Source organism: Microtus ochrogaster, chromosome 6 (genome assembly GCF_000317375.1).
Source record: "Microtus ochrogaster isolate Prairie Vole_2 chromosome 6, MicOch1.0, whole genome shotgun sequence".
Taxonomy (NCBI): Eukaryota; Metazoa; Chordata; class Mammalia; order Rodentia; family Cricetidae; genus Microtus; species Microtus ochrogaster.
The window spans coordinates 49,020,344-49,047,928 of NC_022013.1; the positions used below are offsets into that span (position 1 = coordinate 49,020,344).

General features: G+C 44.9%; 1 protein-coding gene across 1 annotated transcript in view; it reads left to right on the forward strand.

Moving 5' to 3' along the window:
• The first annotated feature begins 488 nt into the window (after window positions 1-488).
• The window catches only part of Thrb (thyroid hormone receptor beta), a 337,187-nt gene continuing 310,090 nt past the window's right edge, over window positions 489-27,585 (forward strand). Inside the window, exon 1 of the mRNA XM_005348559.2 lies at window positions 489-798. The gene's annotated coding sequence lies outside the window, so the exon portion shown is untranslated. The remainder of the gene's footprint in view (window positions 799-27,585) is intronic.

Consider the following 27,585-nt stretch of genomic DNA (forward strand, 5'->3'; position numbering starts at 1 on the left):
ACACACACACACTCCTGCCTTTTCAACTACAGGAATGACCGCCCAACTCCAACCTCCGCGCGCCAGCAGTCGGGTGGGTGGGCGCGCGGCTACCAGACCCGCCGCTACGTGACCCCAAGGAGGGTGGCGCACAAGAAGCTGGTACCACGGTGTCGCACAGGGGGACGCCCGCACCTAGGCGGCAGGTGCACAGGCGGCAGCGCGGGGCACCCGAGTGGCGGGCTGTTCGGGCGGTGACGGGGTGCGCGGCCGGGAGGCCATTTCGTCTCTGCGCTCCTGACGGAGCTGGGATAGACTGAGCCAGCGGCGTGTGAGCCAGCCGCGGCTGCTGCGCGAGTCAGACCGGCTGGAGGACCGGAGGGGACGAACGGTCAGCAGCGCTCCTGCCGGCGTGGAGCCGGCACCCCAGTCCCGAGTAAGGCTGTGCGCCTACACCCCGGGAGGCGGGACCTCGGGCTCCGCACCTCGCGGCCCTCTCAGGTCGCAGCGGAGGGGTTGCCAGTGTCCTGGGACCGGCCGCGCGGCCCCCGGCGAGAGAGGAGAGTTGACAGGTCAAGGGAGTCGAGCTCGCGGGGTGGCCCGCACCGCACGGGACCCCGCGACGGAGGGGGCGGAGCGGGGAGGAGACTGCAGCTCGGCCGAGCACGGCGCAGCCTCGGGCGGGCGGGCAGCCGGCGTGACGCGGCGGGATTAACTTTGCATGGCTAATTCGAGCACCGCCGCGGAGGCCACTGGCTGCTCGGCCGCAGCTCGCCCGCACGCCGCCTCGGGGCGCCACCGCGAGGCTTCAGCGCTCCGGTAACGTGGCGCGGCGGGGGCGCAGGGGAGGCGTGGGGGGGGGCGAGGGCGACAAGTCCTGCGGGCCGGGCACTAGTGGTAGGCGCCGCGAGGTGTTTCTGTCGCGGGCCTCTGCACCCCGGTTCCTCTCGGGCTCGGGCACCCGGGTGCAGGAAGCTGAAGCCCGAACCCAGCTGGGCACAGGCTCCTTGTGAAATGGAGTTTGGCATCCTGGGCGCTGAACCCAGTGGAAGTTTCCATGAGGAGGAAGTTGTAGGACATAGGGGTTTGGAAGAGGCTGACAGGCGCGGGGGTGGGCGTTTTCAAGGGACTGTGAGTCTCCTGTCCCCCTCTTTTTCCTTCTGCCCCGGAACTCGAGGGTTTGGAAAAGAGAAAGCTCCCGAATGTTACAGGCTCTGGCCAGAGCCTGGTGGTTCTGCCTCTCACCGCCTCCGCGGGCTCGCTCCCTCCAGAGTCGCTCTTTTGCTTTGCTTCTCTTGACGCAGCATCTTTTGGGGTCGCTCGGGTCGGTGGTGACCCAGGTAGTGTCGGCTGTGCGCCCCACGATGGGGAGAGGCGTGTTTGGAGAGTTTCCATTGCTTAGTGTCATTGTCATTTTGAAGGAAGATTTCCCGTGACCACAGTGGGATTATTATGGGAGCTAATTCTTAAAGCCTTCTGGTTTGTTTTTAAGAGGGAGGGGGCTGGGTGTGCCTTCGTGGCTTGTTTATGTTTTTAAATTAAAGGCTAAAAGTATAATTTGCCCCAAATGAGAAGTTTTTTAAGGGTCTACTAGGCATTCCTAAAGTGAGTCAAATAAAGAAAGGAGCACCTGGACAGGCAGGTTGGGTCTCCCATACTGTCTTTTCCAGAGCCTGGAGAACTCAAAGGCTCTGCTGAATCAGATAATAACATTGACTAAATCCTCCCTCCTCAAGTCTGGTTGATGCTAGGTACTAGTGGTCGTTGTTAAAGACCTGCTGTGAAACTGAGCAGATCAAGCATTCCTTGTTAGGCGTGTGAACAGGAGAACACGGCAATTTTGTTAATGATGAACGTGCTAAGCCCCATAGATCTGTGGGGAAGTGTCTTTAGATGGTTTGGCTCTGGCTTAGCTTGTTTGTTGACACTGTCATGAAATGTTGCCTCACTGTATTGCAAAGGAATAAAAATTTCTTTTTGGTTAAAAAAAATGTTCCATGATTCATTCTGAATATTCTGGATGACTGATCTCCCGGCTTCACTCAGCCTGTTATTTCTCGTCCTGAAAGGAGGCATGTGCCGGGAACCATTAATGAAAAGGTGTTTGAGTAGGAAGTATTTGGAACAGTGGCAAACTTTAGGGTGTTTTCACGCTGATTGCTTGTGCTTCAGTTGACCCTGGCAGAAATTGAGTTTAAAAGTGCTTTGCTTGGGGCATTTTTTTTTTATGTGAAGAGATTGGTGGAGAGCAATTTACCGTTTGCCCATGTTAAATAGATACTAATACTATTTTTAAAGGTTTATTATGTAGTGGAGGTGGGAAAATCTGCTTTATTTTGTGAGTAAGAGTAGATGAGGCTGAACATAGCTCCATAATTGTTTTCCCTTTTTCCTTTGAAAAAAAATGAAACAATTCTTGTTGGCATTACAATGCAGAAGCATAATCTCATTGACATGGAGGTGTTGCTAAATAAAGTAACTGGCATTAAGAGCAGAGCAAATACTCCAGCTTTCCCCTTCCAGCTTCTCTGTGGTAAATTTTGCTCTCACAAGCAATGAGCTGCAACTTCACTGTGATCCAGCCCCCCTCCCCCTGGGAAAGGTGCTCTGTTAAGCTCTCCTTAGGAAGAGAAAGTCAAGGCCCCCTCCTTGCCTGTTTGTAGATGGAGGGAGGATGCTTGGAGCCACTAGCGAGCTTCCCTGCTTTCTGGACAATAAGCTCATCTTTTTCACGCAATCAAAGGAAAGGTGACGGGCTTCTTTCCCATCGTGCTCTGGTGTGGGCTCCAGGTCATCTTCTTAGACAGCCTTTCCTTGAGCACTTGAGGGGAGTTAGTCCTTCATGCTCTCAAAGGTCTCTCTGCATTTTGTTCTGCCCTCTTCGCCCCATGCTCAGTACTGGCTATGTTCAGAACTATTCCTTTGGTACTTGTCAGTTTCCTTCTTGAAACTAAACTCTGAGTATTCTAGATGACAGTGTGGAGTCTTGGAGGACCCCATTGTTGATTGCTTCCTTCACTTTTGCTCTCCTTGCATCTGCAGGGATGCTTGGCACACAGTAGACGCTGGGTAAATTTTAACTGAACAAATTAGAGGTTGTGTGCCCAGACATTGTCCTTCTTCCAGATGCCTGACTAAGTATTTCAACCATTGCCACTTTGGACATGCCATATCTGGTGAGGTGTGAACACACACACATAGGCGCGCACACACGCGCACACACACAATCACACACACACACACACAATTAAGACTCAATCTTTGCATTTGTTTCTCACCCCTTGTTTCTCTCCATCTGGAAGTAATGGCTCTGCCCTTCTGTATAGTTCATTCTCCAGGTTCCTCCTGCCCGCCTTGACCGTGTATACGTGTGCAGCCGTGCTTTTGCTGTACATGTTCTCAGTCCGCTTGATGCCTGATACCTTTAGTTCCTGAGTTTCGGCAAAAAAAAAAAAAAAAAACCCAAACAAACAAAAAACAACCTTCCTTGTTCCAAAGGCAGTGCCAAGCCGGAGAGTGAAACTCCTGACCTTGGGTATCACCAGGTGGACGTGACGACGTTCATGCTTGCAGGTCTTGGGAAGGCCTGTGAGTTTGGCAGCTCAGAGGAGACCAAGGGCTTTCAGTGGTCGTGTTTAGGCTACAAAAATGGTGGTTAGCGAAGGAGAAATCAGGCTTGCTGGGTGCACCACAGCCTAGAAAAGTTCTTGGTGATAGATTTATAAATAGCCCACTCATTACTATGTTCTGTTTGTCACAGGCTTTGCCTGTGCCTCCTTTTCCCCTTTTTCAACAGCATAGTCTCTTCCAGGTGTCTGTGTGGAATATTCAGTTATCTGGGTTTTCATATGGTACCTAAAGGGTCATCTGAAAACTATTGTGCATGGCAGTTCTTGCCAATTCAGAACTCAAGGAAACTGCAGTTGGTAATCATGGCAATTTATTTTTATAGAGAACCAAGTTTTAGAAAAGTGCCTGAGGAAATACATAACAAAACCCCCGCAAAGCTGGACTGAAGAGATGGCTCAGCAATTAAGAGTGCTCGACATGTCACAGGAGACCTGAGTTTAGTTCCCAGCACCCATGTCAGGCAACTCATAGCCGCCTGTAACTCCATCTCGAGGGGATTTGATGCCCCATCTGGACTCTTTGGGCATCTGCACTTGAATACATATAGCTGCACTTGAATACACATATACTTTTATTGTCAAAAAAAATAATAGTGAAAATAATTTTAACTAAAAAAAATTCCTACAACATAATTAATGCTTGTATTGTTACTAGTGGGAGGGAAGAACAAAATCAATGTTTGGGGAGATGAGGAAGATAATTACACCAAAATCCAAAGGACTTACTCCTTTAGCGTATTTAATTTAGTGCCAAACTTCGTGGTAGCCAGGTTAACAGAAAAGGGGGGATGGTGTCTATCTGGAATTGATAATCAAGAGAACAAACCAGATGTCAGGTACCAGGTAGGGTGTTCACCATGGTACCTGACAACTCTTACAAGGTCACAATGGGCAATATTTCAACAGAGTCACAGAAAATGAAGTCGAGTTCTTTATGTGGTCTTGTCTTTGGCCAGCTCTCAAGAGGAGACGGCTGCAGAGGGCATAATGAAGAAAATAAAATCCCAGGGTAAATTCTCTGTGGGACTAAGCTGCTGTGGTCCAATGGTACAGGTTCTGTCGTAGCCTCGGTACTTAAACAGAACTCAGGAAACTAGCAGAATGAATAGCTAACATGTTCACTAAGCTAACTTTCTCAAAGATCCAGTGTGTCAGCCTGACTTTGATCTGGAACAACTAGAGAGGACAGGAAAGCTGGGTGTTTGAAAATGACTCTAGAGTCACAGACTACCTGCGCAGGGACCCACTAACGCTTTGTGCCTTGATCTCTGTAGCTCTGTCTTTCAGGGTTGTCTGTTTCCTTCTCTGTCCCACTTCTAAATTGTGGTGAGAGCCTGTGTGTGACGTTCCCCATCGCTGTCTCTGAGTGCCTAGGAACGACCTGGAGACACGGATGCTGATGAAACTGTTGTTGGAAGAGGGGTGGGTCAGGACTGGGTAGTGTATCTCTTCCCCTTCCATGTCAGTATAAGCGCCATCTCTTAACATGGCTTTGCCGAAAATGAATGTCAGGATTACATCATGAGCCAGGGCATGTGACTGTTTCTGTGATTAGGACTTCAGCTTGTGTCAAAACTGGATAAGCAATCCATGGCAAGTTAGCCTCCTGTTTGCTTGAAGGTCGTTTTCATGCCTTGATTTAGTTTCTCAGTCTACAGATATTTTCATATCTACTGTGTACCTGGCCCTGTTACGTGCTTTGAAGTTTAGGGGATAGCCAGTAACAGGTGGAACAATGTGCATAGATTAAGTCCAGCTATGCTGCCATGTCCTCCACGGAGGAAACAGAAAGCCTGTTGGAGTTTCTCCTAAGACATCTTAGCTGGGGTTGGGGTGGGATAAAGTCACTGTTTGTAAGAGCTTCCTGTCTTGTTGTATGGTGTGAATCTCACCAGAATCCACCCATTGATGCCAAATGCTAAGGACTTGAATGTGTTCAGGTCAATGAGTTTCTGGCAGAGCCTGCTCATCTTCCACTTTCGGTTCCAGAACTTTCTAGTGCATTATAGAACTTGAGCATATATCACATTCAAAGCACAGAATCACAATCCTATGCTTCCATATCCTCCTCTCAGAGATCTAACTAGCTAGGAATCAGCATAGTGATTGGCATCAATGTTAATGTTCTTGGGTCTCTAATGCCCTGATTTCGGGAGGGCACTGGAGACTCTGTATACTGGCAGCTCTTGGTCATTGATAAACCAGTATCTGTGATGAACTCTGCTACCTTCTCTAAACTGATCGAAAGGCCTGAATTGGAACCCAAGAGGCTTGGCAGGCTGTGTCTAGGGAAACATCCGGTGGCCCTTTCATCACCACAGACATACGTCTTCATAAGGCACACCCTTGACCATACGCCCAGTGGCCGTAGATGTTCAAAACACATTAAATCATCACAATATGTATATCTAGTCTTAAAGCCCAGAATAAGCAACCATATTTGAGATTTTATCCAGATAATATAACCTTGAATTGTCTGCTAGGCATTGATTACCAAAAATTAGTTGATGTTTATGTAGATATTTTTGAAAGACTAAAAACAAAAGGGCAGATTAATGGTCCAACTTACGGTTTTAAGATGTGTCTGTCCTATACATCTGAATTCCATTTTATCTTCTTCATCCATTTTATCTTCATTATGATATTTTCTTCTAGTTTTCATTTTTCTGGATCCTGTTTTACCAATGGTTGCTCACACGTGCCAAACATGTTCTGCATGCATGGAATATTGCCTCCTAATGGAGGGGCACATACAACATTTAGGGAAGGTCAGGCTAAACTCTGTTATTCGCTCCAGTTTCCAGACCCCAAAAAGAAAACTATTGCTCTCTTCTGTGGTACAGAATTTAAGGAGTTGGGGGAGCCATGAGTAGTAACTCAACTGAAACCAAAGGGGGGAGTACAGTTGGGCAATTGAAGTCCTTGGCATGTGTTTCTGTGCTGAGGAGATTGAGAGGCTACACATGGGTTAGTGACAGACATTCAGGAACCCATGGAATATTCTTACCCTTTGTCATCTGTTGCTCTGTCAGGATGGTTCAGACACTGCCTTCCACAACCTGTTTGCTCTCCCAGGACTGTTTTCCCATGGTCCAGCAACATGGGTCCAGTGAAGAATCATTGAGGCTAACAACCATGCTATTTGCGACTTGTTCATCTTTCTCTCATATTTTTCTACTGTATGTACCCATGGCTCACCAGCTTCCATGCTCAAGCTTGCAGAATCTGTCTCTGTGGCAAGCGTGTGTCATGTTCTCACACACAGTGGCGAAGGCACTGCCCATACCATGCTATGAAATGCCTCCCATGCTGAGATCCCAGGCAATAGATTCTACCAACCCTTTCATTTTCTTCTCTGACTCTTTGATATGTTAAGAGAGCCTGTATTTTACTATGAGCTTGTTTTGTTTTTCATCAATCATGTCTTGGAAATCCTGAGCATAGCCACTTAATATAAAATCTCTGAGTCTATTTTTTCAGTGTTGTGTGTTATGGACATGCAAGGGTAAGGAGCGTAGGTAGCGAAACCTATGCCGTCACCATATTGGTCAACTGAGTGTGTGTTACAAGCATGCGTATGTATTAAGCAACAATTGGCCATTGTTACCCATGAGAGGCTGTGAAGCAAAGTTCTTGGAATTGCACTTTCCATAATCATGCTCATTTGATTTAGTCTCTTACTGCATTTTATCATGAATGGAACAGGTTGGCTTGTCATGGAAAAAAACCCTCTGGCAGTTTGTATGCAATACTGAGTGATACCACCACAGAGGTGTTTTACAATGATTTTGAAGTCCTGTTACTTTTAAAATATAATCATAGTGATAATGATCTGTATAATCTCTTTACTTGTTTTCTAACGTTTAAAGTGGTAATCTCCACAAGCTGGAGAATGGTCCATCTTTGTTGTATTTCTGTTTGCGTTTACAATCCCATCTAAGCCTTACTGTAATTTCTTCCATCTTCCAGTAGCTACAGATCCTGACTAATACACTTATATCTGAAATGTAGCCACAACAGGGAAAAGCAGAAGACGGTATACTCTTGTACAATTGTTTTCGTTAAAGAAAAAGAGGACCAGAGGCATTTAACACGGATTGATTCATTCATAGATGGATAGATAGATAGATAGATAGATAGATAGATAGATAGATAGATAGATGATAGATAGATAGATAGATAGATAGATAGATAGATAGATAGATAGATACTAATTGATTCTGTAGTTTGGTCTTTATAAGGAATTGGACAAATTGCTCTGCTCCAGGGCCTTGTTAGGTATCAAACCCTATTTATTCTGGTTGCTAATTTTGTTGGACACTCAGCACTTTATGAATTGATTCATAAGGTAAAGCTGTGCCTGGAAATGCATTCTTTACTATTATTTAAATTTGTTCTCATGCTCTGCACAGTGCTCTGCAGACCTACAATCCCAGCACTTGGGATACTAAAGTGAGAGAATCATGATTTGAGCTCAGCCTTGACTCTGTTCATCTCAAGCCCCAAAAAAGGAGGGAAGCTGGCAGAAAGGCAAGGAAGGAAGGAAGGAAGGAAGGAAGGAAGGAAGGAAGGAAGGAAGGAAGGAAGGGGAAGATGAATATATGCTCAGATTCAATGGATTTATCACAACTTCACAACCGAAGTTTCCATGAAACAAAGCTTTAAATATACCGACCCTCCCCTCAGACTCCATTCATTCATCCAGCCATCCTCAATGATTTGAGCATGTGCTAGGTACCAGGAGTGATGCAAAACACCATGACAAACATTTTAAAAAAATCTTTGCTAAGTAAATGTGCAGAGCCTTCTGGGACTGTGTACAGGAGGTGACCGTGTAGTACAGTGTGTCTCACTATCAGGCAACAGTAGTATCCTCCTCATGAGGGGCCAGATAAGTCTTCAGTGGGGGACTGTCCTGTACACTGCAAGTTTGCCATCATTACTGCCTTCTACCCACTAATGCAAGTGGCACCACTTGTAACTGCCAAAAAATGTTTCCGTGGTTTGTATAATGGGCAGCAAAGCTGCCATAGTAAGAATCACTGGCACAGAGATGAGGAGCCAGACTGGATGGTGGGGATGTGGGGGATCTGTGGGCCATTGCACAGAGATGAGGAGGAGCCAGACTGGATGGTGGGGATGTGGGGATCTGTGGGCCATTGCACAGAGATGAGGAGGAGCCAGACTGGATGGTGGGGATGTGGGAGATCTGTGGGCCATTGCACAGAGATGAGGAGGAGCCAGACTGGGTGGTTGGGTATGTGGGGATCTGTCTGAATAAACCTGGATTCATGGAGTATTCAGCTTCTCCCTCTGTAATATGTAAAGATTCAGTATACGGTGTGGACCTCGGATGTCTAGGTCCTGTCAGGTGTTGAGTATTCATAGTAACAGCAGTATGGATACGGGACAAGCTCTTATAGTTCTGGTAAGTCCTGTGGTATAATCAACACAACACGCAGTGAAAATGTGTAGCTAGGGATAGAGAGGGTTCTGGACAGAAAGAACAGGAAATAGCATAGGAAGTGATCATACTGTAAAGCATTCAGAAACCTGTGAGGAGTCTGGTGCGTACACGCATGAAGGACGGCAAGGGAGGCTGCTGGAGCAAACAGACCTCAGACACTGGGGGCTTTCCTGGCCAAGGAAGGAAGGCCGACTTAGCCTAGGCTCTTATACGTTGCCAGATGTCTTTGGGAACAGGTTTAACTTTCTTCAATATGTGAAATTTTTTTCTCATCTTAATTCTGATTATATTTTTAGCAGGCTGATTTTATATTTGGGGGAGATTCTAATTTAGTTTGAAAACAGATTACAGGTTAGGTTGTCTTTAAGATATTTGCAGATGAAGTTAAAGACACAGTCATGTGTGATCCTAAATTACAATGTAACTGTGGCTCCTGTGTCAGCCATAAATACAGTTGTTGCATTTCTTGTGTGAGCAGAGAGAAATAATGCTGGTGTTGTGTTAAAACTCATTGTTTAGTATTAATTATTGATACTCTTAATTGTCTGGGAGTTGGTTCTTTAGTTGAAATTGTAAAAGGATGGTGGGAAGGATGAATGAACGAGAGGATGGCGTTGTAGAAATACTACCAAATTACAAATGAAAATAGTTTGAATAAATCCCTTGGTTTATCAGAGCTTGAATTTGGCCTAGTTAGACCATGTCATATATCTTTAGCCCTGGATCTGGCAAGAATTTTCTTAATAGTCCATATAGTGAGTATTATCTACTTTCAAGACATACAGGATCAGTTGAAGCTTTTCAGGTCTACAGCTCTGGCGAGTAAGCAGCCATAGATTATATGTAAGCAAATGGACACACCATATACCAATAAAGCTTCATTTTCGAAACAGTGTAGTGGCTTGAGGCTAGGGAACCTCTGGTAGCATTCACAGCACTGTCTGAAATTATTTTTGATAATCACTTTAATTGATAAAAAGCAACCAGTACATTTAATTTTAATCTGTATTTTATTTTATTCCCTATATTGGAAACATTGACAAGTGAACACTCTATCAATGTTAGAGAGGCATTTTAATGTCCAGTATCTTTTAAACAACGTAATACTTTAGCGATGTCATAGAGCAGAAAGCCAGAGACAATTCTGGGAATGTTGACAGAGGTGTTGAATTTTTTCCCTGAAGTAAGTGTTTTAGGTTGTTAAAATGGTGCATTAAATAAGTTTGTTTTACAAAACATTAATTTTCCTAGTATTTATTGTAATATTGCTTACTAAAATTGGTCATCTCTTTTTTGGCTATAAAAAGGTATTTGTGTATTTTTGTCCCAGTAATAAATATCATTTATCACATAATCAGCCCAGTCTGTAACTATACCCCCCCCCACACACAAAGAAACCATAATAGGCAGGATAATAAACACAAGGCAGGGAGAAAAAAGAGCTCCCTTCCTTCCAATTACAGCTGTATTTTACCTTTCTGAAAACCTTACTACTTCCTATTAAAATATTTTATTCTAGAAAGCAAAGAAGGCAGGGGTGTTGCTCAGGGGTGTTTGCCCAGCAGGTTTAAGACTTTGGATGCAATTCTCAGTAAAAGAAAGAGGGAAGCAGACAGACATGGCGACTAATAACCAGAATCACACAGGGGATACATGAGAAGTATGATGGGATGCATCCATTGCCCTGGGTCCAGCTCCCTTGTGGACAAGTCTATCTCTGCTAATTTGAAGTCTGCAGTTCCCAGCAAGAAGCAGCCAGTCCCGTCAGCATCTTCACAGAGGCAGCTAGCTTATGCTGAAGTGAAACTCTTGGTGTCGTTCCTCCCGTCCAGTTATGGGACCCACAAAAGGTCCCAGTGATACCCTATCATGGAGCAGCGGGGGAGGTGGGAACCACTTCTCTTACTGGCCTCCTATACAGTGCAGAAATGGAAGATCCTTTGTCCTGCATCAGTTGTGAGCTTGACACTGGAGAGGTAGAGATCAGGGCCTGGGCTGAGTTAGAGGGAGTGGACTTCTGCATCAGCATCCAAGACAGCCAATAGAGAGCCTGGCCTTGCCGCCTGCCGGCTCTGCCACCTCTGTCGAGTAACCTACTGGCTTCGAACTTGAGTGACATCAACGGAGTACCACAGACACAATACTGTCACAGTTTGCAAATCCCAGGACTCTTTAAAAGACTACGAGAGGAGCCCTCCATAAAAATTTGACTTGACCTTCAGCAACATTGAGACCTCAAAATAACCTCTACGAAGTAGAGTGTCAGGATGCTGCTGCATTGGGAATGAGTTTAGTTGGGTTCTTCCTTGTATCCTGATGTGAGGAGGGGTCCAGAACCTCCATGGAAATCAAAAGCTACAGATATCCAGATCCCTTCTAGGAGATAGTATAGTAACGCTGCTGGCGTGACTCAGTGATGGATTAAAATACACCCAAAGTATGGAGGCTTGAGGTCAATCCTCACCACCAAAAGAGAAAAGTGAAAAAGAAATAAAGATGAGTACAGTGTACACACACACACCACACTCACACATGCATGCACGCACATACGCACACATGCGCACGCACACACACACACACGTGCATGCACACAGGCACGCACACACACTTTTTTTCCACTAGTGCCTGAAATCTTGCCCGGCACGGGCTGAGCCCATATGGAGCTTGCCTAGCATGCTGGAGGCCCTACCTTTGGTTTCCAACTTGACAACAGAGAAGAAAGAGTATGTATAGAATCTAGATTGAAATCCTCCCTGACTCTGTCCTGCAGGCCTGTGCCCCGTCGGTGACACTGTCCCTCACCCTCTGTCTACAGGGAACACTACATGTTTATGTCCCCTGACGCCAATTGTGTCTTTGTTGCCCAGTGTCTAGCGCTCCTGGCTCCTGTTTGTCAAGTGGGCGTTTCTTTGTTAGAGTTGAAGTTCTCGGAGGGCAGGACCTGCTGTTAAACTAGTCCGGGGCTGTCCTGGGGAGGGCACACCCAGCAGGCAGGTGCTGAGTAATGCTTTCCTGGTGTTTTGGCCAACCACACGTGGGCTGTTTTCATATAATTAGGATGGATCTAATTTTAAAATGAGCACCCCGGTGTCCTCAGATGACCCGGCATATACACGGACCAGGCCTGCTGGCCTGCGGTATGAATAAGGGAATAGGCAGACCTGCAGAAAAGCTGGCTGCTCTTTGCTCTTAAAAAAAGAAAGAAGAAAAACCCATGATCCACTCCCAACAAACCTAAGATAGAATGTCTCTCTCCTCGTAGGGTTGGAGAGAATGAAGCATCCCTAACTGGAAATTCTCCGTAAAGGTGAGGTGTAGCAAACGGCACCTTCTGCTGAGTTTCAAGGAGAGTGTGTTCCCATGGTACCATATGTGTGCAAACCCAAAGCTAGCTAGGGAGCAAGGTTCCAAACTTTGATGACAGCAAGGACTTTAGGTGACAAGTTCCTGCTGGGCAACAGCCTCAGACAGACGTCAGACAAACTTGCTACAAACACACACACACACACACACACACACACCAATAAGTATGTACACACACGCATGCATGTACTCACGAACATAGGCTCTTTGCAAGGAACCTCTTAGCCACAGAATGATGGTAGCAGGTTTTCTAGTTCCTAGCTTTTATAGTGACCTTTCCCCCTTCGGGTGTCTAGTGGTTCAGAATTCCCACTACAAGGAAGATGGGTGCTGGACCGTTGCCCTTAGGGTCTTACAATTTATGTCTTTCCATTGACTCCTGATGTTTAAAACAGCAGCCGGGTTTTTTGCTTTGTGGTTTTTCATTCCCGCTGGTCATTCACTGAGGCTTCTGGGGTCTGTGGCAGTTACAACAGCCCTTGCTCTTCACCCTGGCCTCATCCTTCTATAGCCAGACTCCTCCCCCTTCTCTGAGCCATGTCCTGTTACTTATTAGAGCCCTTGTAGCCTTGTGGCGCTTAGACTTGAGGGACTGCAGTGACTAATGGGGTTTGTGCGTTGGCTCCCAGCTCCTTTGATCTGTGCTTTCCTTGAGCAAAAGATGTGGTTGTGCTTATTCCATGGGAGGGCATGGAATTTGCCTGAAGTTGTGTTTCTGGAGGCCTGGAAAGGAGTGGGGCCCGCTCCAAGGCTGTGTTCTTGGTCCTGCACTCCGGGACCTCCTAAGGGGGTCTAGTGGATGATCCACAACCCATTACAACAGTCTTCCCTCTGCGTGTTGCTCCCTGCCCAGGACTCCTTGAAGATCTGCCTGAGGAGAGGTTTCAAGTACAAACCACCAGCAGTGATAGAGTAGGAACTGGGCCAGGGAGAGATAGCCATCCCTGAGGATAACAGCCAGTACCATTGTAGGTGCTGGGAAATCCCAGTTGGCAGGCCGGGGAGTTCTGTATCATCTCCCAAGGCAACGAATGTGAATCTCTAACATGCTGGGGTTGCCGCATCAGCAGACAGGAGCAAACTTCACCTCTGGGCAAAGGACATCCGCTGCCGACAGTCAGGCGGCAAAGTGGCCGGGACACAGCGGTGCTGACCACACTTTAGCCCTTTCTCATTGAATTCTTACTATGCAGCCCACTCTACCTGAGCCTTGCTGACCTTCTCTGGGCTTTGGCTTGATTCTCAGAGGTTAAAGGCAGCCTTCAACGGAACAGGAAAGCGATACCATCAGCCGCTGTTTTCCCACCATCAGAAATGGATCCACTGAGGCAGGAATTGCACCTAGTAGTCCTCAGCCCCACCATGTCTCATAGTCTACGAGAGAATGAGGGGTCTGGGGAAATCTCTCTCTCTCTTTCTCTCTCTCTCTCTGGAACTTCGGTTCTGACAAAGTTTGTTAACCCCTGGGGCAGAGAATTGTTTGGTGTACGGACAACCCTGGATATTGTGGTATGTTTTACCCGTACCCCTGCCCTCTCATCAGTGGGTGCCGTTAGTGTTGGCACACCCTGAAGTGAGAACCCACAAAAGCCTGGTTAATAATTTATTAATGGGTGAAATGGAAAAACAGACTCGTGAACACAGAACAAGGTAGACGCCATTGCTGATCCAGCTTCTGTTGTCCTGCCATTCTGCCCGAGGTGAGGAGAACCAGACTGCCCTTAGCAGGAGCCATGCGTTCTCTCAGCTCTCCTTCCTTCCTATCTGCACCGTGAGCTGAGGCAATTTGAAGAACGTTGTTCTCTGTAGCTATTGGTTATTAATAGACACATTAATTATATTTATTTATTAGTGAATAGATGTATTAATGCCCCTGCTCATTTCCAGAAAGCAAACACCAACAGAACCAATCAGCAAATTCGTTCTATACGAGGGTGACCACTGACACGACCAATCACCAAATCTATTCTATATGAAGGTAAACAATGACAGGACCAATCAGCAAATCCATTCTATACGAGGGTGAACACTAATAGGACCAATCAGCAAATCCATTCTATACGAGGGTGAACACCAACAGGACCAATCAGCAAATCCATTTTATATGAAGGTGAACAAAGACAGGCCCAATTGGCAAATCCATTCTATATAAGGGTGTAGAGTCAGCACGGCCATTTTTTGAGACAGGGTTTCTCTGTGGTTTTGGAGCCTGTCCTAGGACTAGCTCTTGTAGACCATGCTGGCCTCAAACTCACAGAGATCCACCTGCCTCTGCCCTCCTAGTGCTAGAATTAAAGGCATGTGCCACCACTACCAAGCATGTCTTTTGCTGGCCTTTTTTTAGCAAGCATTTTCCTAGTGCTGCGCCTGTGCCAGTTGCACATGTGAGTACCATGGTGGGCAGCAAACTCCCCATCCTTCCAGATACACCCTCACAACAAAGACCCCTGCTTTGGCAGCAGTTTCTGTCTTAGAGGTCATTCTCACACCGACAATGCCCGCAGTACCCTGAGCTGCTCATAAGTGCAGAGTCCGGGGCTCCTATTAGACTTTCTGAAGCAGAGTGCAAAATCTCTAGCGGTCCCATATACACGTGGGCATTTAAGGGCTCCTCAGTTTCTCCGAATGGCATAAAGAACACAAAAACGTGCATCACACATGAGGGAGCTTCGGGATAACCCGGTTGACTATGGGCTGCTCCCTGACGACACATGAGTGGGTCACGAGTCAGTATTGTAAACCACAATACAAAGAAATTTTAAGTAAAATAAAAGCTAGACTAGAAAATATTGGTCTGTCATATTTTTGAAATATTTGTTCCATTAAAAATATAAACATGCATCCATGTATAATCATATACATATACACACCTACACATATGTACATATTACACACATGTATACACACGAACATGCATATATGTGGATATATATACAAGTATGTACAGATACACATGGATACTCCTCTCTCTCTCTATGTGTGTGTGTGTGTGTGTGTGTGTGTGTGTGTGTGTGTGTGTCTCAGGTCAATACTGCAAAAATGAAATGATAGCAAAAGAAACCAAAATTCCTGTAACCCAATTCATAAAGACCCAGTGTATCTCGACACACACTGGCCCATGTTCCACCTGAGATCATCATGATACTGCATTCCCCAGTTCGGATTCCTCAGTGCGCTGTCTAAATAGGAAATAAAAGTACAAAAATTCCTTCCGTGACAGAACAATAAAAAGAAGAATTTGAACTTCTTCCTCAATTTTAGAAAACACTTCTCTATCAGAGAATATCCCTAGATCCCAAAGAAGATCCTTTCACAGTGACACCCATCTTCCATCAAGGGACAACTACACGCTGCTAAAGGGACACACTAGCTCATGGTGGCTTTGAACCCTAGAGAAGTCTCCAGTTGGCAGGAGGGTCAGGATGTCCCCTAACTACTACTACAGCTAATATCTTCAGACATAATATGATGTCACAAATGTGTGAGAAATTTCTTGAGGGTTCTGTCATTTTCATTTCTTCACTGTCCATTTAGCATTGAAGATTGTGAATGGGAATAGAAAGAAAGGAAACTTAAGTTTGTTAAAGTTTTAGGACTTGAAAAATCAAAATGTGTTATTCAGAATTCCCAGTCCCGTTTACATGAGACATTCAGATGAACCTTCCAACCTGTGTCTTTGGGAGTCTGTGGCGGAGCACTGTCCCAGGCAGGGCGAACCTGGAGCATGGAGAGCCAGAGTCTTCTGTGTGTGGAAGGAAGGCATCCAGGGGGTGAGAGCAGGCACTTGGCAGAGAAGGGTGCTAATGCCAATCTGAGATACAGTTCCCAGGAGATGCCGTCAATTTCACAGGCAGAGTCTGTGCCAGCCGTGAGGTGTCTTTCGAGGGCCTTGGCCCAGGAGGACGGAGATGCCACCCTCACTGTTCCAGCTTAGGGTCTCAGCCCAGCAGGACCGACCTGCCCCTTAACCTAAGGTTTTCTTAGAGAGTGTTCAGGCACTTCTTCAGAAACACACAGAAGAGTCAGTTGAAGTGGTGTTGTGTTAAACAGGAAAATGTGCCTTTAAGCAACTGGGAATGCTTCTTCATTCCCTTGCAGGGTTAGCCTGTTCACTTACATGCTTTTACTCATCTCAAAGAAACCACCTTGTAGGAAATGACACAAATAATTTGAATTCATGAAATCTGTGGAATTATTTTCTTTTTATCTATTTGAAACAGTCTCATTATGTAGCCCTGGTTGGCTTAGAACTCACCATTTTGATCATCCTAGTTCTGAACAATTCTTCTATCTTTGCCATATAAGTGGTAGAATCACAGGTATAAGCCACCATGCCTGGTCCAAATTTGTAAAAACCTAATGCATATATATATATATAATGTACATGTGTATATATAATGAACATACTCTGTAATCAGTGTGCAAAAAGGAATTGGAGATATAAATTTTAATACTTGTAACAGCTTACACTTGTTTATTTTTAAATAAAATAAGTATAATCCTCATACTATTTTGATAGATTTTTATAAATTAAACAATTTGAATGACATCAATTTTTAACTGTTTTTCTCTGTCATAAAGTTTCTTAGGGTTTTTTTTTTTTTGACTAATTTAAAGAAAAGGATCCCAACTTCCTGTTTTGGGAGCTGTCTTTGATGTGTGATGGTTATAACTGGATGGAGTAGGAATGTTGGCCTCAAGACCAGTGAGAGCATGGGCGATTCTGAGGTCTGTGCTAAACAGAATGTCTTGTTTTCAGAACAGTGGTTGTGGGGAACCACATGTTAGCATGGCGGTGTCTTTTGTGATTTATCATACTTGCTGTTCCTTTAACTAAAATAGTGCAGTTCACTGTAGTAAGACATTCTTGTCTTTACACTGGATAGCTTTCAGAGACGTCTCAGGTCTGTAAGAACCGGGTTTTGACAAGTGCTGGTCTTATACAAGGTCCTGCACTTGTGATGCTACCCCCATACAAAGGTTTGAATTTGACCCCTACTGCCGTAATTCCGCAGTGTTTCAGACTTAGACTTGATCCCATGCCGAGAGTCCAAGGCTCACTGCATACATAGCCTGTGACAGTCATCCGACCTGCCAAAAAATAACCATTCCTTGCTGAAAGAATTGTTTGATTACTGTGGTTATTTTTTGTTTTATTCCCTCTGTTGGCACATTAAAAAAACAGTAACCGTTCAACTGAAAGTTCTAATAGTTTGCAAAGCTTAAAAATGATAAGTAATCCTGTCCTGACTCCAGGGATTTTTTGATAGTTGTAGGGATGGTATATTTCAGAAATATAACAGTAGATCTCTTGACTTATCTGTGCAGAGTGCTGCAATAGATTAATAATGTCTGCTACGCAGCAAGAGTAAAGGCAATGGTCCAGTTTCCTTGTTTTCTTACCTATACCCACACCTACGAAAGATTAATAATCCAGGATGCCAGACCCTAAAATACTGGTGTTATTCTTAGAATTTCTTTTGATTTCCTGATACTAGTATAAATGATCATTAATAATACTAAAAAGTTGACATGTCAAAATAGAACTCTTTTGCAAACATACTTAGATTATACAAACTATTTTAGTATATTTAAAAGTCCCTGGGTTGTATTTATTAGTGATTTTCCACATGGGTCTCAGTGATCTTGTATATTTTCATGAACAACAGTTACTGTCTCCGAAAGCTTTGGCCAGACATTCACTGAAAGACAGGAAGTGTGCTGATGTGACAGGGTGAGACAGGGCACCAGGGACAATCGTCTGCAGCTTCCACCTTGCCAGAAAGAGGCAGGCTCACACACTGGGAGCAAGGGGGAAACTGCTGCCCATTGCTGTTCTGTGGCTTCTGCGTGTGAGTTCCTTAGGGTGCTGAAGAAGCAGGTCTTCTATCAATCAGTGTGATCGGCCTCCCTTGGACTCTCCAGTAGAAAGGTCCAGGGTGCCCTTGTATTGTTACTCAACTGTCTGTCAAATCTGGAAGCCCATGCTTGATTGCAGTACAGCCAGGGACTACTGGGTCCTTGGATTTAAGAATGTGAAGAAAGGAAGCTTTTGTATGGTTGAGTTTTGGCATTCTTTCCATTCAGTGATGAATCACCTTCTTCAACAAGTCCAGGACTTGACTTTGCCAAGGCTGGCAGAGAGAGTGGGAGGAGACAATTGGTTTTGTGTTAAAGTCCCACACAGAGCTGACATTCTCTTAATGAACCAGTAGTCTGCAGCATAAGACGAAGTATGGCCAGATGCATATGGATACAAGATTGCCATGGACATTTCAAGATGGTACCATTGAGGTAGATAGTAACTGTTTTTGTTTCTCTGACCTTTTGAACATCTTTCTTTGTCTTTTTGGGGAGACTGGCCATATTATCAATACAGCATAGGACAAAGATGCATGAGCCCCATGGCAAAGTGGAATGGACAGTATGGGTATCTTTACCAGTCCAAGCAACCTAGAGGAAAGTTGTTTAACTTCTGTGAGTTTTGGTTTTTAGTTCTGTGGGAATATTTTTCAACCGTTATATGTTTTTATTGATTTTTTTTTCATTTAGGTATAGAGCAATGATCTTATTACAGCATTTTCATACACTTTGTCTTTCTCATCCTTGTGCTCCCCAGTCTCCCTGATGCCCTCTTTCTGGTCTCCTTCCTTTCCCCAAATACTCCATGCCCTTTTGTTTTCAGGTTGTTGTAATAAGAGCAGCGGGGCTGCATCCCCAGCACCCGGCCGCCTGCATAGCTAGCTTATGCCCCGAAATAATTACACAGAAAATGTATTCTTTTAAAGACTGCTTGGCCCATTAGTTCTAACCTCTTATTGGCTAGCTCTTACATATTGATCTAACCCATTTCTAATAATCTGTGTAGCCCACGAGGTGGCTTACCAGGGAAGATCTTAACCTGCGTCTGTCTGGAGTGGGAGAATCATGGCAACTGCCTGACTCGGCTTTTTTCCCCAGCATTCTGTTCTGTTTACTCCGCCTACCTAATTTTCTGTCCTATCAGGCCAAGCAGTTTTTTTTATTAGTTAACCAATGAAAGCAACAGATAAGATACAAGACCCACCTCCATCATCAGGTCATGTGATCTGTTAATGTTTCTTCCCCCACTTCCTTTAAGATACCTTTTTTCTCTCTCATGGTCCCTTTTCTATTTCATCCCACACACTCATTCCCCCCCCCCTCTCTCACACACACACACACACACACACACACTCACACTTAAATATAGGTTCTAGACATGAGAGAGAATGCATGGTATTTGTCTTTCTTAGAGTCTGAGTTACTTTTCTTACATAATGACTTTCAGTTCTGTCTATTTTCTGTAGGGATATTTTATTAAAAGCTATGAAAATATGAAAAAAAGAGAAAGAACTGGTCTCCTTAGAATTGTGCCTTTGATCTGAAGGTTTTGAGAGAATGGCTAACTCCTAGATCATTTTTCTCCTGATAAGGCTGTGTGTATGTGAAGTAATAGTATAGGAGTAGAAATATAGATAAAGCCAAGAAGAATGCCAACAGCTTCTCTTTCCATAAGTATGTTCTTAGCTTTTAGTTGTGAGCAAAGTGAGTTTCAGACCTGGTCCTTTTGGACAGCTAGAGATATATAAGCCAATGGTGGGAAGTGCTGTGAACTAAACAGCTATGTGGACGTGTTGTCTTCATGGATTAACCAGAGGCTAGAGGAAGAGATCTACCAAGGGCACCATGTGTTGTCTTCATGAATTAACCATAGACTAGAGGTGGAGATCTACCAAGGGCACCAGCATTTTGTTTCAGCCCGTCTTCTGAATATAGTGGGGTCACCATTCAAGACAAGGTAAAATCCTTGTTAAAGACCCCTAAAGTCAAGAGAAGAGGGAGACAGCCAAAATGTTCCATACACATAGGTCTTATTGAGAGATCTTGAGAGACTTTGCATTGAGTCCAAATCAAGACAACCTGGAGGAGGACTCAAGCCATATAGCGCACTAGATACAACTGGGCGTCCAAGTTTTAAGATACCTCAAGTCATTCTCTTAGTTTGAGAAGATAAACAGTTTGGGTACCTGAGTGCCTAATATGATTTAAATTTCAATGATTTCCAAACACCAGTTGCATGCAGTCACACCAGGAGCTTGTCAGATACACGGGCCAGTACCAGCATTTCTGATGCAGTAAGTCCAGGGTGGCACTGGATAACTTGTAGCTCCAACAGACTCTCAGGAGATTAAACAGCTACAAACAATGCCTTCAGAAACTATTGCACTAGAAAAAGGCACTTGCTCAAACCTAGGCAGGTCGTCATTTTACTCTGACCCATTGAGTGTAACCTCAGGTCCCACTCTTGCAGTCAGGGAAAGATCCAGAATGCTGAGCAAGGAAACCAGGTAATATTAGAAACCACCAAGGAGAGAGTAACACAGAACAAAGACCTCAGAGGTGGAGCAGCTGCATCCGACACGCTGGAGAGATGGCCAGCTGAAGAATCCTAGTTAGGAGTCTCTACATTGGATAACGTTCAGTTTGGCTTTTGGCCCTTTTAAATTTTTAACTAACCCTACCATGGTGCTGGCTCAGTAAAGTCAGACACTGTTCCAGATACTTTGCTTACATTAATCCGCTTAACCCTCACAACCACCCTTGGAAGCAGTTTTAGAGAGGATGAACGACTTTCCCAAAGTCGCACAACTACCTGGGATTTGTACCTAGGCAATCAGGTGGCATTCCATTTCCTTCACACAACCCTGGGTCTCTGACTATCACATCCCTCTGATTCCCTTAGTAGCACCCCCAAAGTCACAGCCATTCAGCCTGCTCCCCCTTAAAGCAGAGGCGGTCCTGTTCTCATAAGCAGTTCTGACGAGGGTAGGAATCAGCGTGTGTCTGGCGTCTGCTATTTATTTACTTGTGTTCTACCCAAGTAAAACTGGCAGTGGGTGAAGTTGGAGGGCCACTTGGGATATAGTGTAACAAAGTCATCCTTCTTGTGATGGGGTCCAGGTAATGAGCTAGGGCTTCAACCTGTGAATGAAAAGGATCCTGCGTACAGACAGGCCAGGATGGCACCCACATCTTGGGAGGGGGCAGTGCTAGACTCAAGCAGTCCATGGTTAAAATCGTCCCTCTGTGAAAGCATGGACTGCGGAAGTTGGGAGTGTCGGTCTTCAACAGATGCCTCACTCAGTGAACTTCACGTGGATTTGGAGAGATTCGAGCCCTCTGCAGTGAAGATAGGGATAGGAATACGCCTCCCCAAATGCTGTCTGTCCCCAGGGACCTCTTCAGCATTTCCTGTTAAATAAGTAAATAAAGTGGGCTCACTTTGATGATGAGATCGATCGACCATTTTGAGTAAGCATACACAATCCAGGTGCACAACGTTAGACCTAAAACAATGACTCGGGACATTTCAAAGTGAGGGTATAGAAAGTCATGGGGTGTGTGACAGAATGCACCTGAGAGAACAATATTTATAGAGACAAAAATGAGATGATCAGTGAAACCTCAAACAAACAAACAAACAAACAAGCAAACAAAACCTGCCCTCTTCCTCACCGTGTGCACTTGGGAAAAGATCAACACCTGGTCTCGGTTATCAATGTGCTGTGTTGAAAGACACTGTATAATACATCAAGTGAAGGCTATGTCTTAAGGGTATTCTAACACATTCTAAGTGTTAATAAATCTTTCGAAGAAGAAAGCATGGCACGGATCTTTCATAGGTGTTGCTGGCAGTGTCTTTGTGGCCTGAATGAGTAACGTTGTACCTGTAGGTGTTCATAAATGCCAACAGAGTGGTTGGCGTGGAGCTGATTAGCAGATCCCCAGGAGAAACAGTCTACAAGGACACTCTGTCCAAATTAAATACACCTTTGAGCTATTGCTAATTAGAGTGAGAATTCCCCAGAGCTTCAAATTTTCATTTTAAAACTCATTTCATGGTGTAGTAATATAAAGGCCTGTGCTTTAAAAAAACCAGGCTTCAATGGAGTGCTGAGGATATTATTTTCTTACTTAGAGAGGAGCTCCTATGACGAGAGCCACGTGCCCCTCCTCCCACAGCTTTTTCTATTAAGGAAGTTGACTGGAGGACATAGCCCCTTTACCATAGTTGAGGTTTCAGGTAATCCCCTCAGCCAACCATCCCACTGCACGCAAATGCCCCTGGCTTCAGGAATCAGGCAAACCGTTCTCCGTATCTGTCGTAGCCCAAGACATACTGGGACTACCTGAGCTGCTGCCCACAGTACCACCAGGGAGCTGGGCTGGTCACCCTTCTGCAGTGACACAACCAGGTTCACGGGATGTAGGTGGGCCTTGTCCTTGCGCGTGTCCAGGAACACATTAGTCTGCCAAAGGAGTCTGAGATTCTGGGTGTTTCCCAGACCCCCCCCCCCATCGTTGTTGCATCTTACAGTGCCACTTCAGAAGCATCTCAAAGAAGCATGGCACTGGCTGGCAGCAGTTCCAGGGAGGAATCTAAGCAGGAGTAGAAGTAGGGGACCCTCTGTCTGCAGGCCTCATATCTAGGGGATTTAGCCAGGTAATCTTAAACACAGAGCCAATGCGAGCAGCTTGAAGTAGGTTAATACTGCCTATGAACATGAGACATTTTACTGCATAGCTGTTTGTCCACACTGTCTCCAATCTGTAATCCTAGATAGCCTGACTTCCTGAATACAAGGGCGACCCAGAGTGCAATTCAAAAGGTATGAACACCTGCAGTGTTCTTAGGGAAACCATCATCTTATAGCAAGGGTCTTTTCTACTTGGCTTGGTGCCTTTATTTCAGAATTGTGGCAGAGGTTTGGGATGCAGCTCAGTGGTTGAGCACTTGTCTTATATGGAGGAGGTTCTCATTTTAATTCCCTGTAAATGCAAAACAACAAACCAAGCAAAACGGAACTGATGTGGGTTTATCTGGCATGTTAAGGCCAATAAAATGAGACTCCATTCTAAGTATATTATGCAAATTATGAGCCTATGTTTACATTGAACTCTTTGACTGTTTTTATGATCTTTTTTTTCAACTTATTCTTAGTGGCCAAAAAAATAAAATACTTAACATTAAATCATACTGACAATAAAGAAAATGTTGAAAGCAAAAGCGCCATGCCCAGAGGTCTTCATGTGACACCCTAGGCCCTTTCTGCACTTGCTTGACTAAACAACAACAAACAAAAGTAGTTTTGCAACACGTTACTATCAACCATGCCATTACAACAAGACAGACTAGAAAGAGACAGGGAGACATTTAGTCAAATGCTCTTGATTCCCAGGATCAACACTTGACTACAAAGGGAGTATTTCCTGCCCAAAGCCTCCCCTGAACTGTGCCTTTGATTGACATTTTGCCTAGTCCTTGTGCTTGAGAACCTGTCCTGGTGCCATTCTACTGACAGACGTTTAACTATTCATTTTTCATGCCTTCATTATGTTCACAAAAGCAATACCTGTTACCTTGCTAGCCACTCTTGAAATACTCAGGAATTTCCTTCCACACATCATTTTTCACAATTTCAGGAAGATAGTATAATTCTGTGGAGTGGTTGGGTTTTGTTTTGTTTTGTTTTACCTAACATCTGATGAAATTTAATTATATATCATTGAACATTATTGCTTAAAACTATTTTTCATGGTTGCATGGCAACTGAAGATGTATCATAGTATCTAAAAGTCCCTTTAACAGCCATTTGAAGTAGCATCCATCTTTTTACACGGTGGCATCTTCTTGAATATAACTGAATATAAAGCCTTGCAAGTCTCATGCTTTATGACACCCCCAGTATAGATATTATCGTTCTTTTATAATTTAGGAAATTCTTGGAAGGCCGCAGAATCTTTAAAACCAAATAGGACTTCATTTGCCTCGTTCAGACATTCTTCAGTAAAAGTAAATAAAGTCAGGCCGCTTAAGAGAATGAATCCAGTCAAGTTTGACTTGGTCAAAGAAGGCTTAATCATTAACGTAATTAGCTACATTCTGTTTTATTAGCCACCTTCAAGAGGTGTTTAGCATGCCGTAGCCTCCATTGTCACAACACATTTTACAATGCCAATAAAACAATAGTAACTCTAATAAAATATCAGAGAACATCCAGAGAGAGTCACCTACCTGCTTGTCAAGCACCTTTCCCATCGCAGCAATGCAGTGAGAGACACTGAGTTTGACCATTACTTTACAGGCAGAAGAGTTGTGGGTTCGACAATTGTGGGGTTGGCACTATTCCTGGGGTGCCCTAATGAAGGCCTAGTACACACCTGATCTCAGGGCTACCTCTGTTCATATCTCCAAAAAGGTCCTGCTGGATCTTTTTGCTCTTGATGAGATTGGCAGTGGGGGATCATGGGAGCATCTGAGAACCTGTACCGTTGCCCAGGAGGTGGTGCATGTGAAAATACACACACAGATCTGAACAGGGCCTTGTTGGAAGCCCATTTGCTGTAGCGGTTTCCATTGGGCCGACCCAGTTTCTCAATCTTTTGGATTTCCTGCTACAACACACTTTGGAAGACTGAAGAAACATTCAGTCACTACTTAGTGAAATCAGAAGCAAACCTTTCATGTAGAAATTCATGGTAGAATTTTAGAAAAACAAGACCCAAGCCCTAAGACGTCGTTGTTTTGATTTTTGTTTGTTTCTGAGACAGGATTTCTCTGTGTAACAGTTCTGGCTGCCCTGGAACTCACTTTGTGAACCAGGCTGGTCTTGAACTCACAGAGATCCACCTGCCTCTGCCATGTAAGTGCTGGGATTAAAGGTGTGCGCCATCCCCTGGCCCTAGGACACATTTTAAGCTTTCTATTCTGATGTTGAGATAACCCAGTTCACTAATCCATTCTAAAATGTCTTTAAGAAAATATGTTTAATTTAAGGGCAAGGTGGTGAGGGCCTGTAATCCTAGTCTTAATAAGATGAGGCAGGAGGACCATGAGTTCATGGCTAGCCTGGGCAAGGCAGAAAGACTTTCTCTCTCTCTCTGTCTCTCTGTCTCTCTGTCTCTCTCTCTCTCTGTCTGTCTCTCTGTCTCTCTCTCTGTCTCTGTCTCTCTCTGTCTCTCTCTGTCTCTCTCTCTCTCAAAAAAAAAAGAATGAGAAATAAACTTTGTTTAATGGTCCTAGAACAATATTTTTCTAAGAGAAATTAGAGGGAAGACATAGGGACACCCTGGACTCTGAAGTAGTTTTTTACTCAGTTGGCTAAAATGTATTGGAGTAGAGTTGAGCATACAAGCAATCACGTTTCACCCACAAACATTCACAGGGTGAGGACTTTAGTACAAACACGCTATGCTGATTTTACTCTACTCCTTCCAGAATGATTTTGATCTGTAAGGGTTTTTGTTTGTTTTGGTTTTTGGTTTTCTGAGACAGGGTTTCTCTGTAGCTTTGGACCTTGTCCTGGAACTAGCTCTAGTACACCAGGCTTGCCTTGAACTCACACAGATCCACCTGCCTCTGCCTCTCGAGTGCTGGGGTTAAAGGCGTGTGCCACCACCACCCAGCTTGATCTATACGGTTTTTAAAGGTCACTGGCCATGGGCTCTCTATGCACACGTCACCTTTCTGTGATTTGGCGAAGGCTCTTTGAGGAGCATGCTTCCTTACATCAAGGCTCTCTTCCGAGCTCGCCAATGCGCCCAGTGGAGCTGGTGCCCAGGAGGGCTGGAAGGCTTGGCTCACTTCACGATGCTGTTTAGGAGATGTTTAGGGAGGAAACCAAAAGGAAGGGCTAAATTATTAGCAGCCGAGGAATTAACTAGACCCCCTCCCCCCCAGCAGCCTCAGAGGGTTTTTGATGGGTTCACTCAGCCCCCCACTCCCCAGGCAGTGGTATTGCAATGGGAGAGAAGCCTTCCCAACCCTTAAAATACTTACAGGCAAGAGATGGGAGTGTATGCTACAGACCACAGCTCAAACTTCTGCAGCTGTTTCTGAAACAACCCCACATATTCTTTGGCTAAAGAGTCCAGCAAGCCAGGGCTGTCCCTCACTGCACTGAACAGGAAACGGTCCCGAGTGACCTGGCTGGCTGGTGCCATCAGCCTTCAGTGATCCTATCATTTAGTCCCAAAGTGGCTCTCTTTCCCTTTTCCCGTTTTTATTCTTTGAGGCAGGATCTTGCTCTGTAGTCTACACATGCTGGCTTAGAACAGACTGCGTAGCCCTGGCTGGTCTTGAGCTTGCAATAGCCCTCCTGCCCCAGCTTCCTGGATACATGCATTGGAGGCCTGAGCCAGCACAGCTGGCAACCGTTCTTTGGAAACTCAGTGTTAATGAGTAAGGTGAGGCAGGCTGGCCCCTTGCATGTCCTGTGGACTTGGGAGAAAGGAGGGGCTAAGGCCCTACCCTGACCTGCTTGGCCGGAGTTTGAACTTAACATTGTGCCCAGGCAATTGTTTCATTTCCATTTTAGAATGCAGACTCTAAAACACTGATGCCATCGTGAATATCTGTTGTCGCCGCAGCCCTCAGATGCTTATGTGACTTTCAAATGCAGTCTGTCTGTCAGCACTCTGAATGCAGACAGACAGTCCCAACGGACGTGGTTTATCTTAACAAATCTTTACTTATTACTGTGGCCCTTTCAGTCCATGTTGGTTTTTTTGTATGACTTCTGATAGGCTCGGACTTACAACGCATGGCTCACTGTTATTGATTAGCATGTCTGCTGTGACAGACATTTCCCAGCGACCAGACAAGGGACATCATGGGGAAATCTCACGTTCTTTTTCCAAGAAATACAGGTCTAGAAGGTGTCATAGGCTCATCTCTATAGATAGAAGCGCCCCTAATAATTTCTTGCTTTTGTGGGTTGTTAATGGCCTGGGGATGCTAGCAGTCCTGTGATCACAAGAAGAGTGAGCTCAGACATCACTTGAGAGTCCCAAGGTGTGCTGTCTCCTGGGGTTCCCCTTCATGCCACTAGCATGTGGCCTTGTATGTGCTTGGGAAGCTAGATTGTTTGTGGCCTGAATCCCGATCGGACTTAGTAAAACCCTAGAGTCAGATATCAGGGTAAATGCTGAAAGCTTGAGAAAGTAAAGGAGTCAGTCACTAGAGAGACTTCTCACCTTTACCAAATTCTCAGAATGAATAGGCTGAGCTCCTGTCTCTACAAATCCTCAGACTGAATGGGTGAGAGATCCTGTCTCCTCCCACCT